This window comes from Etheostoma spectabile, unplaced genomic scaffold, assembly GCF_008692095.1.
Source record: "Etheostoma spectabile isolate EspeVRDwgs_2016 unplaced genomic scaffold, UIUC_Espe_1.0 scaffold00018770, whole genome shotgun sequence".
NCBI classification, from domain to species: domain Eukaryota; kingdom Metazoa; phylum Chordata; class Actinopteri; order Perciformes; family Percidae; genus Etheostoma; species Etheostoma spectabile.
In genome coordinates, this window is record NW_022604450.1 from 30,791 (window position 1) to 36,790 (window position 6,000).

The window sequence follows — 6,000 nt, forward strand, 5'->3', positions numbered from 1 at the left end:
GGTGGACTTGAACCACCATCCTTTCGGTTAACAGCCGACTGTGCTGACCTATTGCGCCACAGAGACTGCATACGTCTGATGTTTTATGAGTGGGAGCTCGATCTTTAAGCCACAAGCATTCGCTTTATGGCTTTTTGAGGTTGCGCTGCACATGTATGCTTATCAGGCTATTTTCCTGTTACTCAGAAATTGGGGAAGCTGACTCATTTGGAAATGTAGAAGCTGGACGTGCATTGTATTGTTCTTAAATGTCACTTGGATTCTGACTTTGAATTCAAATATTTGGCATCCAAGACAATTTTGGAACTGATGATGTATCAGTCAACATGCTGGTGGTTTTCTTGGTCACAGCAACAAACTTGATCATTGACATACAGTTACACGCCACGTATCACAAAACTGTTGGTGGAGCCTTATGTATTTGCTTGGATTACATCAAGTGACCTGCATACCAGAATCAGAATCAGAATCAGAATCAGAATCAGAGTCAGCTTTATTCGCCAGGTATGAGGACACATACGAGGAATTTTTCTTTGGAGCATTATTGCTCACACTGTGCTTACACACAAAACACAAAACAACCGAACAACAAAATGTACACACTAGTCTATACACACAATATATCATCTCTAAACAGAACAATACAGAGGCCGTCAGAGATGGCAAAAGTACTCACTGCCCGTGCTCAAGTAGAAGTACAGATAATTGTGTTAACAAATACTCTGGTAAAAGTAGAAGTACTGATTTAACTTCATTACTTATGTTGTTTTTACACTTTTGTTCTTGTACAGACTTAACCACTTTAAGGCTATTGTCACCGTTTTGACAGAGCCCTGCTTCCAGTCTCTATGCTAAGCTAAACTTGCTGCTGGCTGTAGCCCTTATTTTATCATTATCATTACTTTAATCCTGGTTTTAAGTACATCATGTTTGGAGCAGCCCAGTTACTTTAGCATTGTATATTAACGTTGTCCCCATCTCAAAATAAAGTTTTCCAATGGGTATTTGTGTTCAAGTATGGGAATGTAGGCCATCACTTTGTGCCAGAGTCTCGGCCAGAACATCGGCATGAGGTGAACAACGTACGCAACTCTGCAGGTAAAAGATAACTGAAACCTTGATAATGCAGGGGGGCGATAGAGAGATCTAATAAACCAGGCGCTTAACTGAATAAACTGAGAGGAGGAGGGATGGTTTGAGGGGGGGTGTTGGAGAGAGAGTTGGGTGTTGGATCCGTGTCCATCAGTTCTCTTCTGTCATTAGACTCTTCTATTGGGTGACAAGTCACCTGTGTCCAAGAAGGGGGGGCGGTGGTCAGAACATGGCTGCCACCTAGATGCTTAGCTGGGCTGCATCATGGAAGGACCGGGTAAAAATTCACATCATAGCACACTGATGTGAACAACAAAAACACAACAGACCTGTAAAATGAATCTCTTCTCTGTTTGTTGACAAAATTAACAGCAAGACTGTTTCTTGTCGCTGCAATTTGTTCTGTTCATTTTGCTTAATTAGACAATTAAACACCGGTAACAGAGGGATGCTTTGACTTTTACTCACAATCTCAATCACAGCTGTATTTGATGCGTTGAAAACATCAGACACCAGCATGCCCACCACCCTGAAAGAATTACAAAATTAATTAAAAGTATTTACTACACACAGAATGTGATTTTTTATGTGATTTGGCTCTCCCTAAACAGAGGGAACCATACAGATTTGAATTATTCATATGATATATATCCTACTACAGATGGTAACATTTATGTCAGATTGCAAGTGGTGGCACAGACACCCACATTCCTTACTGGCAGAAAAGTATTGAGCAGTTTTTAATTTTTTTGTCATGTCCTGTCTCGATCTGTGTGTGCGTGTGTGCGCGCGTGCGTGCGTGCGCGTGTGTGCGCGCCGCGGTGTGTGAATGCAGATACTATCTACCCAGAGTTTTCTCGCTGGCAGCGTTGATGAGTACATCCAGTTCTTGCTCCAGGGGGGCCGGAGCTGCCTCTTCAATAAGCCGAACAAGGTGAGGGCCATGTGGGGCCTCTGAGCATCATTTATAGAGTAATTAATTATTCTCGAGTCAAATTTTTATTGGAAAACACATACTAAAATGAACATAGAAGGGCCATGTCGGGCCTCTGAGCATCACTTACAGACCAAGTAATTATTCTCAGTCAATCTTTTTATTGGAAAACACATACTTACATGACCATAGAATATGTTTAGTTTTCTCTTTTTAAGTAATGCATATTAGTATCTCCATACTTCCAGCCAACAATCTCCTATATTACTGACACATTTCATCTCTCCTCCATCTGTACAGGCTTAGCAATATACTTAAAATATAAAAGTAAAAGTAGCCTTATGAATGACAAAGCTCCTGGACCAGACACATGTTACTAGAGAGCACACTGAGAAACTACAGTGGACATGGAGAAAAGACTCTTTATTCTTATTTCTTTATATCCCATTGCCTACATTTTAATGGCCGTCTCCCAATAGGCCTAAACATATATAAACATATAGCTTATTTATATTGACAGAGACTGGACTCCAGGTTAATAGATTCTGACCAGTAGCAAGATATGAATTCAAGTGTGATTTTGTGAGAAGTTTGTGTATGTTCCAATTTAATTAGATTAAATTTTGTAATGGTAACTCCAGGGAAATTATTTGAAATTTAGTGAGGACTAGATTAGACTGGATTTAAAGCTGATTCTGGTTTCCAACTTCGCCCAGGTGTGTCTGTTAAACACAGATGGAGACAACTTCTCTCTGTTGATTTATTACAATCAATCATCAGTATAAACATGGGGGGGCAGCTCTGCTATGAATGTGCGTGTGGTAATAAATAAATAAACACACATTGTAAAGGCTACCATACACACATGTATAGGAATCATATATGCCATAAATATAACAATAAACCCAACAACTAATTACATTATCTTAATGTGCAAGGACGTTCAACAATCGCCATTATATCGAATAAACAGCCAGGTGTAACCTAGCCAACAGGAGAAGAACGTAAACAAGCTAACTTTTAAATGTACCAGAACTACAGACCAATACAACAACGGCTTACATGAACTGACAACATCAGTTAAATGACTTACAGTTCTCAAGACGCACACGATCTCAACTGGTTATCCTCCAGACAGCTAGTCTCTTTTTCTTTTCTCTCACTTTTTGTCTCTGTCTGGCCTTATGTATTTGCTTGTATTACATCAAGTGACCTGCATACCAATGACTGTAAAGATTAATATGTACATGGTTTCCAGAACTGTATCTTCTGATAGATAAGGCCACTTGGGTTATCTTCAGGCTGCTCTATGGTCTCCTGAAGAAGGATAAATCCCAGAGTGGCTCACTCCTAATTATTTAAGCATCAAACGTCCCTGGGTGGACTTGAACCACCATCCTTTCGGTTAACAGCCGACTGCGCTGACCTATTGCGCCACAGAGACTGCATTGTCTGATTTTTTTTTTTATTTCTGATTCTGATGTAGAGATGGACAACGACTCAAAAGCATAATACTTCTTGCCGTGACATAACAAGAAACAGTAAAAAAAAGAGGTCGGCGAGATAGAGTTCAAGACCCTTTTTCAGGACACCCAAACTTTGTCGCTCGATATGGCAGGAATTCTATGCATCCAGGCCAAATGTTTTACCATTTTCATCCACTACGGGCCCCTAAGGAACTTTACATGTGTTGACAATAAGATGCTCACAAAACGCTGTACTTGCAATCGCGTTTCTCGTGCACATTCATGTCCTCTTAAATAAAAGAACTGCTAAGTTCTTTATTCCCATATCACCTCTTAGACATTAGTTCCAAATGATAATACTAGTTTGTTAGAAGTGGGATTTGAACCCACGCCTCCAGTGGAGACTGCAACCTGAACGCAGCGCCTTGGACCGCTCGGCCATCCTGACTGATCCAACAGGTCTTCAGTAGGACCTGTCTCAAAAATTATAATATAGTAATTAAACATGTCATGATATAGTAGGTTCTCAGTCATGAGAACCTGCTATATCATGACATGTCTGACGGGGCGCTACTATACCATCCAAAGACTGAGACTGCAGCAATATGTTCAATGCCCGTATATGTTTAATGTATTCATATTTTCGTTATTTTCACAATGTTTATTCTTCTCATCGGGTGGATTGCCTTTTTTCTAGGTGGCATATTCCCTGGGCCTGGTGGTATCTGGCTGCACCCGAGCACCTGGGATGTCAGGCTTTAAAATCCCCACCTCTGAAAAGTGCCGCTTCTTAGCCGGATTATGTCTGGCCATGTCATAAATAATAGAGTCGAGGCCTCAAACTGAGAATATATTGGGGCGTGATATTTAAATTACAATCGTTTCTAGCCGCTGCATTTATCAATGTACGATCATTCTTACGCTCTGATTGTGTGATAAGAACGTTTCATGAATCTCACGTGAAGCCTGTCGTACGTTAGGTTAATAAATGAGGGCCATTAGCTCTAAGGATGTGCTTCAATACATAACTGAGTGGACACACTAATGATAGCACAATGGTGCAATCTGTTTACCTTGTCATAAGCTAAAGCCTTTTCCCAAGCTAAAAAAAAACAATGCGCTCTTCTGCAAACGCACTCCTGGGAGTGCTTGAGAGTCCTTTGAGGTGCAGCATGATTTTAGGTGTGTTTTTAGGTGTTGTTAGGTGTGAGCCCAAATAGTCGTCGAACGACAAAGACAAGACAGCGATCAGGTGATAGAACCGGGGATTTGATGTCCCATCCATGCAACCGATGGATATGATGAAAACCTGTAAACAGCCCACCACATCACTGGAAAGTCAGCATTACTACAGGATCCTGGATGTATTTTTTTAATCTGCCAGAACATGACTTGCCACTTTCATGGGCTGTCAACAACTTTTCCAGCAGTTACATCATCTCACCATGGATATCAGAATTAACAGAGGATGGTTTCAATCCATCAACCTCTGGGTCAGAGGCCTCATGACACTTCCATTGTGCCATTCTGCTGAAATTCACCCCAGATGGGACTTGAACCCACAATCCCTGGCTTAGGACGCCAGTGCCTTATCCATTTGGCCACTGGGGCTTTACATCGCCAAAGCATCCCCATCACCAGTTTCAGGAGAAATACATATACAGTTCAGGAGACGTAATGAAACAGTAACCTTGACCTTTGACCTCCAAAAATCGAAATCAGTTCATCTGCGACTCTAGTGGTATGTATGCCAAATTTCAAGTGCTTCCCTCTAGGCGTTCAGGGATATTGCATTCACAAGAATTGGATGGACAGACATGAAGACACAGTCACCTTGACATTGAACCTTTGACCTCCAAAATCTCATCAATTGATTTGCGAGTTCAGATGAATTTTTGCAAACTTTGAAGAAACCATACATGGCATTGTGATAAGATGGTGCTGTCTATCGTTGTTTCTGAGATCAACAATACCTTCTAAAGTTGAATAGCTATTGCGTACCCGGTAATATTAGGAAGAGCTCTCAATGGCCCTGCAGGCGGACAATTTGAAAATTAAGTTACTTTACACTTTAAACTGTTACATCTCCTCTGAATCCCCATCTGCAATTTTTCGAGCCATCATTGGCATGCCGCCACCATCTTCAGTAGGTAAAATCACTGCTACCTATTCATGAGAACCTCATAGCTTTTACCAGTCCAGGTGTTAATAGTTATGGTCAAATGAAGCTTCATAAAGCTTTCTGAACAATGTTCTTCATTTTATGAACGCATTCACTCATAGTAGTTTTTATTATTGGTTGTGCATCTGTGATTGCCCTAGAGTCTCTCAGTCCAGCACCTCTCCCGCCATCTTTGTTAGTTTTTACTGTCCAGCATAAATCGCTGACCACCATACCAACATACTCACACTCAGCATGCATATACATTCACCACTGACTAAACTGACTAACACCATCATTGAATTATCATTTCTTTTGTTGTGGTCATATTCTCGCATTTCCTTCAA

General features: G+C 40.9%; 2 non-coding genes across 2 annotated transcripts; both read right to left on the bottom strand.

Annotated features, from left to right (window-relative positions):
* Positions 1-3,396: 3,396 nt before the first annotated feature.
* trnan-guu (transfer RNA asparagine (anticodon GUU)) lies at positions 3,397-3,470 on the bottom strand. The gene has a single exon. It is a non-coding gene; the product is annotated as a tRNA-Asn (tRNA).
* Positions 3,471-5,030: 1,560 nt separating this feature from the next.
* On the bottom strand, positions 5,031-5,103 carry trnar-ccu (transfer RNA arginine (anticodon CCU)). The gene has a single exon. It is a non-coding gene; the product is annotated as a tRNA-Arg (tRNA).
* Between the last annotated feature and the right edge of the window lie 897 nt (positions 5,104-6,000).